This window comes from Herpailurus yagouaroundi, unplaced genomic scaffold (assembly GCF_014898765.1).
Source record: "Herpailurus yagouaroundi ecotype Mexico unplaced genomic scaffold, PumYag 29, whole genome shotgun sequence".
NCBI classification, from domain to species: Eukaryota; Metazoa; Chordata; class Mammalia; order Carnivora; family Felidae; genus Herpailurus; species Herpailurus yagouaroundi.
In genome coordinates this window covers 5406421-5424606 of record NW_024412377.1, presented here as the reverse complement: position 1 = coordinate 5424606, position 18186 = coordinate 5406421, and the positions used below count along the sequence as shown (strand labels likewise).

The 18186-nt window shown below is 44.8% G+C and overlaps 1 long non-coding RNA gene across 1 annotated transcript; it reads right to left on the bottom strand.

Annotated features, from left to right (window-relative positions):
* Window positions 1-386: 386 nt before the first annotated feature.
* On the bottom strand, window positions 387-17919 carry LOC121042491 (uncharacterized). Its single transcript, XR_005796256.1, has 2 exons — window positions 17811-17919; window positions 387-3660 (listed from the first exon to the last, which is right to left on the bottom strand). It is a non-coding gene; the product is annotated as an uncharacterized LOC121042491 (long non-coding RNA).
* Window positions 17920-18186: the final 267 nt, after the last annotated feature.

The following is an 18186-nucleotide window of genomic DNA, read 5'->3' as shown; positions in this document are numbered from 1 at the left end:
GGCTGGTTTCAGTTGACTTCTGCCTGGGGAAGAATTCTTCCACCTACGTTAAATGTGTACCTGTTCCTCCGTGATTGCCCCATGGACAACCGTTCGTTTGGGGACTCCTCCTTACAGCACACATAGATCCTTCAAGCCAGCCATGGTATGGGGAAAAAATAAGTCAGGTGCAGCTGCAACAAAAAAATCAAATACAATGTGCACAAGTAAAGTAACACACAGCTTCCAGCCGTCAGAGAACTATGCTCGCAGGAGTCTGCATGTAGCTGACTTTGAAGTCCTGATGTAGAAGAATGAACGTGTACTCTTTGCAGATAACAAACAAATCTGTTCACTCTCTCTTCGTGGCATTTCTTCAGCTTTGTACTCTCTATCAATGCCAGAAATTTTTCAGTTTTTTGAAGTTCACTTAGTTCACGTTCGCTAACATACAGCGTAGTCTTGGCCTCAGGAGCGGAACCCAGTGATTCGTCACTTATGTGCGACACCCCATGCTCACCCCCACAGGTGCCCCCCTCGATGACAAATTTGAATTTTTCAAGCAACGTTCCGGGTCATATCACATAATTGCCCATCAGGAGATAAATCTGTTTTCAGTCCTTGACGGTGTGTATATTCTTTCTTCCACATGCACTGCTGCTACGATCAGGTGAGACTGTGCCCGTATTCTAGCCCACAAACTGCTGTAGAGAAGATACCCCAGAACAACCACGTTTTCTCCTGGGTGGGGCTGAGACATCTTGCTTTTACCTCCCTCCCTCTCTCTCTCCCTCTCTCCGGTCCCTCCATGAGCATGCTTTCAGCTTTGCTGCTATGTCCTTGCACACAGTCCCTTAAGACAACCAATTTATTCTCTCTTTAAAATATTTAGAAATACTGATAACTTCTGGAACTCTCTGACCAGACCAGTTTTCATGTTGACAAGCAATTTGCTGGTTTCTAAGGATAGCCCGTCTTCCATACACAAATGATAGGAGATCTTAGGCCTTTGGATGGTAATTTAGTGGCAGAAGTGAAGGCTCAGTGATTTAAACGTATAGACGTTGGTGCTAAGTTTTTTTCTCCATAACTCCTTTTCCACTACTATTTTCCTCCTGTTCCAGAAGCTTAAACCCAATGAAATGAGCCTCATCCCCCTTCCTTTACTTTCCTATATTTTGGATCATACGAAAAGAAATGCATAGCAACAGTTCTTTTCAAGTATCTCAAGTTCATCCCTGCCTCCCACGGTTCCTGAAGTATGCCATCTGTCTCCCCACTGACCAGGACTCCCTCTACTGAAACAGCCTCTATCCAGGCTGAAATTCACAGCAAACTTACACGAGACATTACTTTCACTTCTAACTAGCTCTGTGCCAGACCACCCATTGTTAAGAACAACAACGTAACTAAATTCCCGGCCATAAAGTAGTCGCATTTAATCCACACTATTGAAACCGCATTCAGAGATTTAGGATTTTTTTGCCTCCTGTTTTCCCCTGGGTTTAGCGGCAGAAGAGTCTTGTGTTACAGATTACATGGTAACCAACCTGTTCCTTGATCATCTTTTCGTAAGGGGTTGTACATTACGGTTGGTCAGAGGTCAGAGATCTGATCCTACAGATTCTGGTCGTTTCTGGGGCAGGGGAGTTGCAGAATAGAAAGGGTGAGATGTGACACATCTTCTGGAACGTGTGTGTCTGTGTTTCACCTGCTGAAGCATCTCGGTGAGGCCCAACTGAACATTTATGAGTAGGATAACCCCAGCCCTCTAAGAATGGACTGCACAGATGTAATTACTGGGTTTCGGCAGTTATTGTAAGAGCACGTAGGATCCAAGGGATTGATAAAGCACAGAAAACTAGTGCATTTTCTTCACATAAGAGGAACAAATTCTGAAAGGAAATCAGAAATCTAGACATGAATAGCTCAAATTCAATACCCATTAAAGATACTGGAATGAATCATCAAAGGATCAATTTGGATACAAGTCTACAACTGCGGGGGGACTAAGCCAAGAAATCTATGAGCTTTCTGAAGAACACATTCAAGAGCTCAAAGCAATTTCCTCCTGAGTATTATGACAAATCTGAAAGATCAGCAGAAGCCAGAGACAGGACCGAGTCTGCTGTGAAAGCCACTGTCCCCTCCTGTGTGTGGCTGTCTCAGACAGTGCATTAGAATGACTGGCCCTGGTGATCTTAGAAAAATAGCCGCAAATCACTTTAAAGTTAACCGGCCTGTACACCAATAAGCAGAGGACGTAAGGCTGACATACCACCCATGAATAATTTACTAAGAAAGTCAAGATTCGGCAAAATAAAATGAATGTAAGGAGAGACGATCAATAATGCTTCCATTGAAATTAAGAGAAATTACGTCTGAGTCTTCTGGAGATGCATTACTTGATGATTCATTGATTTCATATTTAATTCAATAATTATTTTATTGTTTTTATGACTCATACTACTCGCTGAATGATACTGTGGAAAGACAGGAAGACCAGCCAAATGAGGAAAGCGGAGGCTACTCAGGGATTGCCATTAGCCACAGGGAGTCAGCCAGCGTTCCTGGAGTGAGGCAGGGGCTCACCGGCAGGCACAGGGCTGGGAAAGGCTTATGGGGGGAAAGACGCACGCTCAGGGCCGCCTCGGTGGCAGGCTGTCGGTGCGGGGAAGCTGGGTGCAGGCCCCCGGGGGACTGGCCAGGGAGCGTATTTGGCTCACTTTGGCTGGTCCTAAATTAGACGCAGGGCTGCAAGTGGGGAAGCCGCCCTTTCCGAGCCGGGTTTTACAGGAGTTATTGTCTGGCTTCCTGGATTGCTCCCCAGACACCACAGTCTGACTTCCTGACTTACAGAGAGCAGGCCGGCTTCCTGGGCCCGTGACATAGACAGTGGTCGGTTTCCTGAGCCGATCGGGGCAGGTGTGGCTCAGAGTTCCGTCTGAATATGCAGTGTGGTCATGGTCCACTTTCCATGCGGCCTCTCACTACTCTATGGCAGGCACTGAGCTGTAATATTCATCACCTTATTGAAGCGCATTTTCGCCCAGTGCGATGCTTGAAGAAGTCCTGTTTGATAAGAGGAAGAAACCACGGCTTCTTCACATCATGCGGGGCCAGCTACGGAGTCAAGAGTGGAGTCCGTGATTAGGTTCAGGGAATCTGGCCCCAAACCTGAGCTCTGGACAGGAACATGGCCCTGCCTCCCAATTCCCACTGGTGAGACTGGAGATAATCCTGAGCTTCGGAAGCCGAGAAGGAACCCGAGACCAGCTCGGCTGCCTGGTTTCTGCCTCCAGCTCTATTCGCGACTTTGCTCAAATCGTTTTAGAAAATCCTGCCTCTCGGCCCGTCTGTCTCTTCAGAATAGTAAATGAACTTCGATAGGAGAGGGTTAAGCAGAAGGTCCACAGAGCCGAGCAGATAACCTGAATGTGTGAGTCCCCCGAACATAAGGCATCGGGGGAGGGACCCACGTCTGCCAGAAGAAGAATGTTCCATGCGTTCCTGGGCGTTCTGTTCACATCACCAAGGCTCGTAACCCTCACCCTCACGTCTGCAGTAAAATCCGGCGGGAAAGGTACTCAGTTGAAAGTTCAGTCCAAAGTACGGCTGCCTAAGAAGAATTTGAAGGCTTTTCAATGCCCCTTCTGAATAAATGGGTTTTAAACTGGTATCCTGTAAAAATTCAAAAGTAAAATAATTCGATTGAAATAGTGTAATTGGGAAGCCAGTACGGAACTGGAGTGGAATACACACTGGTTAGCATGAATATTCTAACTGGATGCATTTGTAAAATACTGTTACTATGATGGGATTTTACATTTTCAAGCGTAAAAGCATTTTGTTCGTTTCTGTGGTAGTGGGTATGTTGCCACCACAAAATGAAAAGATAAAACGCCAAAATGAAATTGTGAATGTATGCAAATTACGTAGACATTGGATTTCACTTTGCAATGTGTTTACAGAGCAAAATTAAAGAATAATTTTTCTTCGCTTAAATTATAAAATATCCTGGGCTCTATCAAAGATGACGGAGGATTATATTTAACAGTCCTGGCGGATGTTACGGAGTAAATATAGACCCACAACTGGGAAATGCAATGGTCCCCAGGTTGCTCGGATGGCAGTATCCCCGTGGGAATCATTGGAGACAATAAATTCAATTTCACACCTGTTGTCTGTGCCTTAGATTCATGGTTTTTCACCTTACGATAAAGATATGAATGTGCACCAGTTGTCCCTGGTAAATGATTAGGGGAGAGGTTTTTAAAGGTGGGATTGCATTCGACTCAGATTTTCAGCCTCCTTGGTCCTGGAAATAAGTAGGAGCTGCGTTTCTGGGGAAAATTCTTGTTAGCCTTGTAGAGAGAAAGATCATAGGAAAGGGGTCAGGGGGTCTGTACAGGCCTGAGGTCTACAGAGGGTCGTGACACGGCAAAGGTAAGAAAATAAAGCTCTCAGCACCTACGCGGAGATGGGGCCCCCCAACCAGAGCTATTGCAGAGACGAGCTAAATATACCGAGTCGAGGGCCCCAGCTTGCTCCAGTGAAGGGTGGGAAAGGAGAAGTAGAGATGCACCGAATCAGTAGGGGGGTCACATGTCACATTTGTTCAAAACATTCTGTGTATGTTAATTGTCCTACCAAAAATGTCCTGGTTTAGCCTAAAAGTTATATGGCTAATGACTAGGGGCTCATTCTTCTCTCTACATCTGGCTAAACCGAACTCATCTGTAGTGGCCTGTGACCCTCTGCTTAAGAGTGAGAAGGAGGGGGTTCCTGGGGGGCTCAGTTGGTTGAGCATCCGACTTTGGCTCAGGTCGTGAGTTGGAGCCCCACGTCAGGCTCTCTGCTGTCATTGAGGATCCCGCTTCAGATCCTTTGTCTCCCTCTCTCTCTGCCCCTCCCCCGTTCATGCTCTGTCTCTGTCTGTCTCAAAAATAAATAAACATTAAAAAAATTTTAAGCAAACAAAAGCTAACGGAGCAAAAGTAAAAAGCAAAGGTAGGGGATTGGCTTCCTAATATGAAGTGGGTTTTTTTTTCCTCTGAGAGAGAAAAAGAAAATGCAGATAATCATTGCTTATTAGGAGTCTAGAAGCCAGTCGCTTCAATTCTAAGCACAACTAGTGAAGCCTGTGAAGGTCTGACTTTTCGGACAGCCCTTGAAGGTGTGTGTTCCAGGAGACACAAAGGGTGGTGCCAGGCATGCCACATCAAAAGGTGGTTCTTCCACTTTTTCTGGTTTGGGGATAACCACACCACTTCCATTTTCTCTGATCCATAGACCTTCCAGACCTGGGCGGCATTCCCCATGGAATTTCTGAGGAAACCTGGTTCTCCCAGCAACGTCTTCTTCTTGATCTTACTTCCTGTTGATAACAGGACAAAAGCCCAGTAACCGGAGGCTTGATCTGAGCAAGTTCAAATACACAAAACATAGGCACATCTCCGTTTTGGAGAGGGAAGGAGAGCTTTGCCCCTCCACCCTTACCAAACTTTTACTTCATCTGGACTCTGAAATCATTATTCCGTATTTGCCTCGGCAGTTTCCCACCTGGTTCTGGTCAAATGCCTCAGACGGGACCAACGCTCCCGAAGATTTTTACATAAACTCTGGACAAAATATAAAAACAGCACTTTGGGGAAACTAGAGATTTGCCAAAGGGAGGCAAATGCTGGAGGGCTGGGCACGTGGAAAAAACAGACTGGTTTTGGGCGAAGTTCGAGTTTCCCCCTTTTTGGTAGCTTTTCGCCCGAGAGCAGGTCTCAGTCAGTTGCCTATGAAGTGCTAAAACTCACGTAGAAACCTACAGGCTTGAGGAAACAAAGGACAGAGTGTGGGGCAACTACAGGAGCTAAAAAGTTATTGGGGAAAATCACTAAAAGGAGGGTGGCAGAGGGAGAGCTTCAGATTTGGGACACAAACACTACACAAAGCTTCTGTTCACCCCGAGCCACTTGTGTGCAGGCTGACCACAAGCCACGCAGCTAAGGTTGCAGGATCAGAACAGAGATTTGGGTTGCACCCCATTGTGGAGACAGGCAGAGTTTGGAGTTTGAGTCCAATCAAGTTAACTGCCTATAAAAACAAAAAACAAACAAACAAAAAATCAATAACTGTCAGAGGAACATAACAGGATAGTGTCTATGTCATGAGTTACAATGACCAAGAAACGATCCAAAATTACTAGACATACAAAGAAATGGGAAAATGCGACCCATATTCAAAGGAAAATGTGGCTACTGGAGACTTTATGTCCTGCAGAGTTAGGAAGAAGAAATGAAAAGATGCAAACACGCTTAGCTAGAGTGAGGGATTTTCAGACACACAACTGTTGGACAGAGCTCTCTACCCAGAGTATCCACATCAGCCACTTTAATTTTCAAAAGTCCACTGTTGAAGTCCTTGATTCAAACCCCCATCCATTAACATATTACTCTTTGCTATGAGCAGTGGAGGGAGGAAAGTGGGACCATGCCTGGATGGAGAAGGGGAGAGAAGGTTTTCTGTTCTCTTTTTTTTTTACAAGCTTGCTTTGAACTTGCTTGTGCCTGATGACATTTGGTATTTAAGAGAGTTGCTGGAGAATCTTGCTGCTTATTTTTAAACTTCTCTGAAAAAAACTCAGAGGTGATCTAATTCAACTCCCTTGTCTAACAACTAGTCCTGGAAAAGTTCAAGGTTACAGTTGTCATACAAGCTAGTCTCAGTAATGGGACTAGAATTTCACCCTTAGATCCCTAGCATTTTGTGCTTCAGTGATCTTCCCTTGATTATTTGATTAATTTTCAGTGCATTTTTTATCGCATGCCTACAATGTGACAACAACTGTTCTGGGATCTGGGTGTTAAAATAAACAAGGAAAATGAGATTCTGGCATTCAATCCACTCTTCACATTCTGCCTCCAAAGCTGCTCTTCCCTGATTGAAAGCATTAGTGTGGACTATTAGACTCTTATCTCATGAGATCCCTTCCACTTTAATATTCATCTTTTTTACAGGAGAATGCACTTTATTTTTTTCTTTGAAGCATAGTTGAATAATACTCATTTATTATGATAGCTTCCTATTAATTTTCCTTACGTGTTATTATCTCCCCCAGATTAATCCATAGGAGTCTAAATAAAGCCAGACATTTCAATAGAAAAAATAGTTGCCATTCGCCGCTTTCCTATAACTTAGTTATTGCCAGGCATCCTTCCTTTTTCTTTATGATTCTTAAGGCAGTTCTTGGTCTATGTGCCATCTGTCTCGCTGAAGCCAATTTGAATAAATATTACAAGGTACAGTAGTTTAAATGTTCTTTATCTCAGATCCATAAAAATGTGCAACGTCTCTTACATACCGTCTTCTTATTGCTTTGGGGCAGTAACTACATTGTTGAATTGAACATAATTTCTTTTTTAAACTCCTTTTGATTCTAAAATCCATGGTGATTTGATGGAAAATTACTTTCCCAAGTAAAAACATATGACTCTGAATTGCTTTCGTGATTATTTCTCTTCTCTGTTGAAACCTGACCATTTACTGAAAGGAATATTTGGATTTTTGCAGTCTATCATCCATTGCCCCTTCTTTTGGTAACAGCTTTTTCAGGAACTCTCTCCTCGTCGGGTGCATGTGAACCAAACCAGAATGATCACCCCTCTAACCCTGGAATGGTGACCTGGAGTGGAGGGACACTCAAGGTCAGCACACCCCAGGGAGACTGCACCTGCCGATTCCGTTTCCTCTTTCATTTCTTTGTCTAAATCACAGCCTTGGAAAAAACCCCTCTGTCTTTGATTTAACCAGAGTTGATTTCTAATTCTATTTATTCATTCATTCATTCATTCATTCATTTTGAGAGAGGGGGGGGCAGAGAGAGAGGGAGAGAGAATTCCGAGCAGGTTCCACACCGTCACCACAGAGCCTGATGTGGGGCTTGAACTCATGAACCATGAGATCATGACCTGAGCAGAAATCAAGAGTCTGATGTTTCACCAACTAAGCCACCCAGGGGCCCTTTGCTTTCTATTTCTTAGAACTGAAAAGTTCTTGGTCACCCAAAAATCCTGTTTCTTCTCTCAAATATCGTTACTTAGAGCCAACGTTAATATTGCTTATAAATGTGCTCATTTGAATTACATGGAATGGAAAATTAGTGTAAGTTAGCTTTCGCCTTCATATTTTAGTAGGTTAAGGGGGAAAGTCTTCTTTGCAATTCTGCTGTATGAAAATGATTACTTCTCTACTGGGCAAGTGCTACACAAATGCTGAACATTTCGTAAATCCCCTCGTGGATCCGCCAGTCAGAGTAAAACTTAGGAAGGGTCGAGCAGCAAGCTTCACAGTGGTGGAACTGTTCAAAATGTCCTCTAAATGCTCCAAGGTGCAAAAGTGCAGGCTTAGCCCATAAGCTCAAGGAACCTTTGCTGAGTAAAGGGGGAAAGAAACATGGCAGAAAGGCAGGGACGTATTAATTTTGCGTTTTGCTTGGGAAATACATTTTGATAAGTAATAACTGCTTTTATATGTCTTTATATGTTGCAAACAGTCAGGAGAGACAGAAGAGAAGGTGTTTGGAACGGCAGCGTCTATGAACGAAGGGTTAACGACTCCCACGGCGTGTTGTATAATTTCCAGCAAACACGCACACAGACTGACTGCTTCCCCGTGGCCTCACTAAGAAACCAGTGGTTTTGGTAGCCTGAGAGCATGTAAGTAACAGAGGATTCGCTGTATTGTTGTAGACCACACAGCTAGGTAGAGCTAGAAATGAAATGACCACGTAAGCTTCCTGGTTAAGACCTGTAGTCTTAGGGGATGCATGCTTCTCGAGCTCAGGAACCGTTGGAACATTTCTTAAGAGAAAAATAATCATTTCCGAAACCAACAAAAGAATTCTTATGGATGGATGTACATTAATTCATGATACGATATGCTATTAAAAAAAAGTCTTACACTGATTTCGTTTATTATGCCTCAATATCCATATAGGAGACATCATTGTCTCACTCCTTCCAAAATGGAACACTGGATGGCCACCATTCAAGGCTTTGCTTGTTTTCACTACCCGGTTTAAATGGAGACGGGTCTTACTAAAACTGCTTTGCTGACTCTTCAAGACTTTTCAGCTCTGTATATATTCATAAGATAAAAAGATATCTCTTGCCCACTTAATGAACCATAAAAAAGTACTCTCCATATTCTTTTCAAAAAGCTATTCCTTCCCCCTGCCTGACATGCCAGAGGCCAGTCCTCATTTAAGATTAAACTTCTGGTCAGAGGCATCCAAAAGCCCTTTACACCATATACTCAGAAAAGACGAGGATATATACAAGTACATGTACACGCACACATGTATACACACACACATAGATATCCTTGAATTTTTTTAAATAAAAATTAGGGAAAATATCTATGGACCAGAAATGAGTTGGGGACTAAGTTTTAGCCTATATAGAGCACTAGGAGTGGAAACAGTCAAGGGGGCAAGATTTAAAACACCCAATAGAAATGGAAATTGAATAAAATCGTCTTGCTGGAAGATGCCAAATCCAGTTCCGTACATAGAGTGTGGACCTCAGTCTACGTTCTTTTTTTTTTTTTTTTTTAAGACTAGAAGCTGACAACTTCCCCTCTATGCTTGGGGTTTCAGCTAGAAACAATGTGCTCATCTACCCCAGAGAGAAGCAGCGACCCCTGCTTGACAGGAACTGGGCACACCGCAGCCACTGGCTCTGAACTTAGAACTGCACGATGCCGTGTCCAGCAGGCAGAACAAGACCTGACATACCCCTCCCCCAGCCTTCCATGATGTTAACAGGAGGATGTAAGGAAACGTACACTGTTTTTACTTGATTTGGGTCTTTGGCAACTTTTGTGAACGTGTTTTTACCATCGAATATACTAATGTCAATACATTGTAGGTCGTTTCCATTCTTGGGCTCTTTAATGTGTTTTTGTTTTTTTTTTTTTTTTTGGTTAAGCTTGGCCGTATTTATAGAGTTGCTGATGTGAGGAAGGTTTCTTCATGGGCGGATTCACGCATTTCCCTAGCCAAAGGCTCATGAGTCTCTGCTCCCTAAAGTTACCTGCGGGAGCCCAGCTGCTGTGCCCCACGGGTCCCAGGCTTCCAGCACCCCCACACAAAATCTCCCCATGAGACGTGAGGGAATACATCCCTTCCAGACCCGATCCTCAGTCTTCAGTGTTGAGTAGAAATCGGAAGTGGTGTTGGAAAGTTCACTCTTATCTGTTCCTCATTTAATTTATTTGAAGGTACGATGGTACACATATTCTACGATTGTTTGAAAATATCTTTATATTGGTTCTCTAATGCTGTTACATTTCCACAACCTTAGTGGCCAATAACAATACCAATTTGTTATCTTATAGGTCTGGAGGTCAGAAGTCCAAAATGGGCCTCGGTAGACTAAATCGAGGGGTCAGCAGACCTACCTGGCTCTAGGAGAGAACGTGCCTCTTGCCTTTTCCAGATTCTAGAAGCTGCCTGTATTCTTTGGCTTGAGGACACTTCCTCCATCTTTAAAGCCGGCAGAATACCATTTCCAAATCTCTCTCTGACCCAGACCTCCCCCTTCTGCCTCTATCTTCCACAGGTGAGGATCCCTGTGACTCACTGGACCCACCCACGTGACCCAGGATCTCTTTATTTTAAGGTCATCTGATTAGTAAGCTTAATTTCAGCTTCAACTTCAACTCCCCTTTGCCAGGTAGCACATGTCCACCTGCTCTAGGGATGACAGTGTGAACATCTTTGAGGAAGGGAGCTTGATTCTGCCCACCACAATCTTAGCAGCTGCCCTTTGGTTTATCTTATTTCTGTGCACAAATTAATGTTATTGGAGTCCTTGGGCAATTATGTCATTATTTTTACTTGTCATCATAGGCAACTGTGCACTAGAAATCTGCTCTCTGCTCTGTTGATAAAATATACTTTGCCCAGTCTACCAGCTTTTATTTGCCTGCAACCAGGGTTACCAAATAAATGCTCCCACTTAATGAGATTATCACACAGTGCTATTATGTCACTATTTGTAAGCTGCTTTTCATTGTTTCCATGAGACACAGATTTCTCTCTAATCCACTGACTTCACGTATCATGTAGATTCGATGGCCTCGCTTGAACGGGTCAAGAATGCATTTTCAGAGATGAATGAGACACAGGAGGCTTGTCCCCGGGGGGACACAGCAGCTGGGCTCCCACAGACAACTTACAGAAGTAAAGGCTCGTGAGCCTTCGGCTGGGGCAATTCCCGAGCAATCCCATCACCTGCGTCGGTGTCCCCTAGTCCTTCCTTCCTTGACACACGAGTCACAGTTTTTCCACACCCTTGCATTTTCGCATCAGCTGTCTGCTGCTCATTTCCTTTTCCTTTCCATTTCCATTTCCTTCAATTAAGCAAAAATCACTAGATGTCAAGTACCATAGCTATATTCTACCTTATCTACCAAAGCCTGGGCACAGCCCCCTACCATCGTCATCGTGGTAAATTCAGCCCAGTTTGTGCAATATGCTAAGTTAGAGCAACCGTCACAAAGCCTCAACCTACCTTTTGGGTACGTTCCAATTCTGTGGGGTTAGGACTTTCTGTAATATGATTGAGTGGTTCATTCTTAAGAGTGGAAATGATGAAATTCTCCCATTTATTCATGCATCCATTCATTCGTTCATTTTTAATCTAGTTCTCAAGAAAGAGAACTGCTGTGTGCCATAAACCATGGTAGATTTGATGGATATGAGAATGAGTAAGATAAAGCATTTCCTTTCACAACAAAAACAAAACAAAACAGTGTCTGAAAGAGGAAAATATGTATATAGTAAATAGAGAGAAAAAGTACTCTACAGGCTAAGGCTGCCTTGGGTCATCTCTCATTTTCCTCACCACGGCAATTTCTCACTATTGCAATAATACAATAATAGATCTCACTTGGGTCTAGTATCGTGGGCATTCCCAATGAAAACGGGATAAAAATCAACATAGGAGCTTGGGGAAAGGCTGATTTGTAGTTTGGAGGTACAGAGGGCAAGATCAAAGGTATTGTTTAAAATCCAACTGCAGACACATCATTTTTAAAACTTTCCTAATGTTTAAAAATCTCTTCAACCAATTAAAGGGCGGCAAACTCCCTAATTTTAGGAATTTTTATTTACTTCAAAATTCTAAAGCACAGGCTCACATACAACCTTCCACGCAAGAGGAACGTGTATGCAGTGAAGCAATGACTTCTGGAACTGTGATGAGCATCTGTGTTTGACAGTGACTTGCTCAGGTGACACTCTCTTCCCCACCGCAGGAAAGCACACGGTGTAATTAGTTAGCTCCTTCTGATAAGCTACTCGTGCTGCTTTGCTGAAATCGAAAGACAAGAAGAAAGGATCTTCCCTCTTTCCTTCAACACACCCAGTGGAAAGCTGAGTGCCCCTTCCTCGGAATTAAGTTATCACTTTCACGGCTCTTTTGGAACTTGTCAATGTCTCTCTTGCATTCTTGCATAAACACCTAATGAATTATGAGCTCCTGGAGGGCAGAGTCTGTGATCATCTCAGATCCCAAATAACCCCCATGACAATGCTTTGCCTATGGAAGACTGCCCTCGGTGGTTTCTTGAATGTAAAATAATTACTTCCAGGATCTTCACAGATGTTTTTAATCTCTATCCCTACCCTCAACAGGCAATAGCAACCTGTGAACAGTTCCCTCGTAGTTAAGAAACAAAAATTTTCCAGAACATGGAGGAAAAAAAGCTATTTTTACTTGTCATAATACACAATTGTGTACTATAAATCTGCTCTCTGCTCTGTTGATAAAATACGCTTTGCCCAGTCTACAGCTTGTATTAGTGGCACGCTCTCTATTTCAGCACTCCTGGTTCTCTAGGATACTGCAAACCCACGTCAGGTGCAGCAGAGCCCCATGAACTTGTGACGGCCCCAGGAGACAGGTGTATTGCTACATCTCCATAATCCAGCCAGAAGATAAGCCTCGTCTACAGGCAACTAGGGTCAGAATAAAGACAGGGCTGAGTACAGGGCATCGGTATCTGTGGCTTCGTGTGGTTTGGGGCACTTCAAGCCCTTGGCCTGGCTGAACAGAGAGGGGACCTTCTTAGGGAGCTGGGCACCACTGGCAGGAGACTGCCCCCATGGATCCTTATACACAGGTTGTTCCGTGTGCTAGGACAAATACACCCTCGGAAGACCCCATCCCAGGACAGTGAATGTAAGAAGATGGGGGTCCCAGCCCTGCCCCTGCCCCAGTGACCTCGAAAATCACTTTGCCACTCCTGCCTTAGTTTCCCCCAAGGGTGGAATGTGAGGGCTGTATCTAGATTAGCTCAAAAGACAATGCCAGCTGGGGTACTTTGTTTGTTGCGTTCAAACATTAGAGGCAAATGTAGATCATCTGGAGTCTTATCAGATGCCCAAGAGTTTTATAACTCTTGGCAAAGAGGTAAAGAATGTGCTTCCGCCTAGTAGGAGAAAAAGAGACATTTGCAACTGTAGCCAGAAGTTTCCTGTGATTGAGGAGCTCATAGATGGCCATAAATGATTGTGTGACCAAGAGAATACACCCCAAGACTTCTGTTTCTTCTCCAAAGAATAAAGAATCCAAAAGCCATTGATTTTTATTGTCAAACGAGAAAAAAGCGAGCGATATGCCCCGATGCCACACAATCTGAGAGCCAAGCGGTTATTAGAATAGTTATGAATGCAATTTTTGTCTTTTTTCATTTTATGAAGAAAAGTAGTTTTAGTTCATGCAAATCGCCCTATCTTTAATCGGGGGGACATGAGGTGACAGAAGTCAAAGAAACAGTATCAAAAATCTGTTTTGATGTCATCACTTTAAAGCATAGAAATGTTTTACGTTGATTTTGCCAAAGACACCGTTTTCCTAAAGATTGTGAAAGTTCGACAAACTCTAGTGATTCCAATGTCTAAAATCTATACTGTATAAATGCTGTTGGATATAGCTATCTCTTAATCATATTCTTCTACGATTAGTTTATTGATGCAGTAGAGTATATTAAAGCCCTTTTGTGTCTAAGACACAGGTCTCTTTAGTCACTTTAATGACACATGCCACCTCGTTCTTTCCCTGGAGGAGTTACAATCTATGAGAAATGATGCACACACAATCACAAAACAACCCAGTGACAGATAAATATGAGTAAAAGTTCACTTCAGTCTACATTAACTCTCGCTCATCTCAACGAGTCTGGGGAACAGAAAAGACCAGGTGATATTTCTGAATATTAACCAATGAGGAAGGACACTCAGGTCGTAATTGAGAAATATAGATTCTTTTTCTTCCTTCTCATACACCATGGTATTTCTGCAATTGAAGGTTGATCAACATTATTTCATGACTAGTAACAGAAGGAAGCTTATGGAAAGTTTGGCTTTTGATTTGAGTCTGGAAGAAGAGGTGTGAATTCTCTTAATGGAGTTGAGGGTGCTGAGCATTCCAGATGAATGGGCACGGGCTGGAGGATGGACAGGACAAAGTGTAAGGGATGCTCACATTTCTCACAAACAATGTACTATGTCCCTGCAGGGCAGTGGGGACAGATGAGCACAGGCGGATGGCAATCAGGTGTTGAGCAATGTAAGTTAGAGCTGAGACTTAGCAATTCACTCTGCGAGAATTTTCAGTCATTGGAAATACATAAGATAATCGCGATGGATGAAATTGGTTAATTCGTAGAGTCACCTGGGAGATTCTTATAGACTTCTGGTCTACAGACTTGAAAATAGTCTTACAGACTTCCTGGTAGGGACGGGAGGGAAATGGAAGTGAATGCCAGTATGAGAGTAAGAAACCCAGTTCTGATCTTTAAACACAAAAGAAGGTATATTACACACACACACACACACACACACACACACACACACACAGAGTTATGTTATGCAGATCTCCAAGTCCAGTCCAGATACTAAAACTACATCCTCAGAAATCTGCCCTTTCGCTCCATCTCTCGGTTCTGCTTTTCTGTATTGGTTCTCTCTCAGGCATACTTTTTCAAAGTGATACACGAGAAGGTGTTGTTACTCGGAGCTCACACGGTATTTACCTCTTAGGAGCTCAGAAAGAAAAAGAATGGGTTCAGACTGGTCCCTTTGGGGCCCCAGGTCTCGATGAGTTCCAGAAGAGAAGGGTAATCAGATTCGTAACCTTAGGCCCCAGGCACACCCCTGTGGTGAGGTAGGTGAGGGCCCTTGACTGACAGCCCCTCTTGAAGAAATGTCTATTACTTCCTTTCGCATTTCACTGGTCAAAGCGGGTCAGAAAGTCAGCACTCACTTTCAAAGAGGCGGAAAGGGCAACTGTATCATGTTCCCAGGAGGAGTCAACAAATTGTCTGTGAAGAGCACTAGTGACCTCCACACAGCCCCCCAGAATCACAGCGAGTTCAGAAGCACACCCCCGAAGGGAAAACACTATGACACTATTTAATCAAGCACTACGCTAGAAACTTCCTTGTGCTACAGTGAGGGACATAAGCCAATAGTCTGACCATAATGGGAGACAGAAAAGAGTAGGAGAGGACAGAAATGAAAGTCACTTCACAGGAATCATCCTCAGGGCTTCGCGAGAAACAAGATATTAGTTAAAACTGAGGGCTTCTGGTTTCATTGTTATCGTTCGCTTTTTATTTATGCATTCTTGTCCTGGGGCCTCAAGAGACTGAGGTACTTAGAAAAATTAGAATAAGAAGAGAATTGGTAAAGGCAGATTCTCAGTCTCAAAACGTCCAGAAGATGAATGTGACCCTAGAGGAACCCTACACCGTCAGGAGACTTTCCACCATGATTTTTAGGAGTTGAACTGTGTCCCCACAAAATTGATGCATTGAAGCTGTAACCGCCAGGACCTCAGACTGTGTATTTAAAGACAGCATCTACAAGTAGGTAATTAAGGTCAAAGTGGAGTCATTAGGGTGGGTCCTGGTGCAATATAATGGTAAAAGGCATTTTAACTGCGTAATGTAACGGAACAGTGGTAATTTAAGCGTACAGAAAGCAAAGCGGTTTTTTCTCAGCACCAGCCCAATACAATCTGCCTGAATTCTAATTAGCAAAATCTTCTGTTTTAACAAATAGCGTAGGGGACTTTAGGCATTTTTTTCACCCAACATTTTGGATGGTAAGGCATTAGGTATCAGAACTTTCCCTGCATTTTTTTTTTAATTTTCTTAAAGCTATTCTTTGTGTATTAGTAGAGCGAGCCGCAGGAAAGTGGAAAGCTTAGTTCTGGGATATGCTGGTCACAGTACTTTCAGGTGACAGAAAAGCAACGAAGACCAGCTTCCCCAGAGGAAATAGTTTCTCTCTTCAAAACCCATCCTATCACAAAGAAGAAAATCCAATGTAATTTAGCAGATACAATGATCTTCCTCCCAAGAGAGGCAAAAATCGGCAACATTCTTTCTAACGCATCCATTTTAGTGTTGGGACATATTAACTTGGTTTTCCACCTCAGGCTGACAGAATTTTGTAAACATCACTGTCCAGTGCTGGTGGGATGAATGTAGGATTGAGACATGCTGGGATTTTTGCCCTTAATCCCTTCCTGCGCATTGTTTCCAAACACGTAATCTTTTTCTTTATGTTGGTGGAATTAAGCCTGGCTTGGGGGGTGAAATGCTGTTTCTACCTGGGTTGGATAAGAACCCATTGTTGCTTCCAAATGACTCTGGCTTTACCTCACAAAGGGTGACCTTCACAAGCTCCAAAACTTCATACCCAGTCCAACACTACGATTTTCTGTTACCCAGATCCCATTTTATATTTTACTGCACTGTTGAAACTTGTTTTCTGAAGAGCTTCCAGAAAATAGCCTGACTGCATTGGGAGGCTAAAGTGATGGGTTGGAAGATACACAAGACAGTTGGCTACGTTCTAGGCACTGAGCTCACCCCACATCCGGCTCTCCAGGTTATCACAGGTTCAGCTGCTGACTGCCAGGGATGGGGGCCCCTCCTTAGGGAATGCCCCAGCCCTGCCCAGGCCCTTCATTCCCTCCCCACCTCCCCTCTCTCCTTCTCTCTCTCTCTCTCTCTCTCTCTCTCTCTCTCTCGGTCTGAAATTGCAAATCCTCTTAACTCCGGCGGCGCCCCGGGGTCTGCGATGCACCACCCTTCCCAGCAGGGCCTCCCAGTGTGCAGGGTCCTCCCAGAGCTGACCAGCAACAGCAGGTGTCCCCGCGCCTCAGCCAAACCCGCCCCTTCACTGCCCTGCACCCGTGGTTGTTTTAGCTTAAAAAGAACGAGTTGCACAGCTGACAAGGGATAAAGCCGCTGGTCCACAGGGTGTAAGAGTCGTTTTTGTGATTTGACAGAGCTGCTCCCCACCCCCACTGCCCCCTTAGGGGCTCCTCCTGATCTGACTCCTGGCTCCTCGCCCCCTCCCCACACACTCGCTGCTCCCTCAGACCCCCCCCACACACACACACACACCCGGCCCCCAGCCTCACTGCACCGCCTGGGGCCCCAGGCGCCCTCCCTTCCTCCCACCCACCTGCTCCTGCTTTGCCAGAAAAGTCCAACCACTGGTTTGTAGCCCCCCTCCCCGCACCCGCCCTTCATCTGCACCATCGCCGACTTTTCAGGTCAGCGGCCCATTCCCATCTCGGGGATCCCCCTGCGCCCTGACCACCCCCCCCCGCCCTCGCGGTCCCCGGGGCCGGCACAGCGGCCTCCTCACCCGGGCTCCCCCTCAGCCCCCTGAGCACATGCGGCAGGTGGATGCGACCAGTAACGAATGCCCAACCCGCAGCTGACTCCGGCCTCGCAGCCTCGGTTCCACGTACCTTTCGGGAAAGACGCGGATTTTCAGAAAGGCGTCTTCCTAGGGGACTGCTCCCACCACACAGGAGATCGGGGTTTAGACCCAGCTGCTGCGAAAACTTCGGTTTGCGCTAAATTCTGTTGGTTCAAGTGGGCGCAGGTGGCTCCTCGGAGCGGGGGCAGCTGGACGAGGTCGGTGGCCGATGCAGCGAGTGGCCCCCAGTGTGTGAAGACGCGAACACGGGGCGGAACACGGAGAAGGAGCAGCTCTGCCCTCACGTGCTCCGTGACGCACGGGGGCCCCATCTCCGCACAGACGGCGCCAAACCCGGGGACAGGGGTGTCGTGCCGGCCTCACCCACCTGTCACTTCCAGAAAGGGGCTCTCGGGACCCCCCAC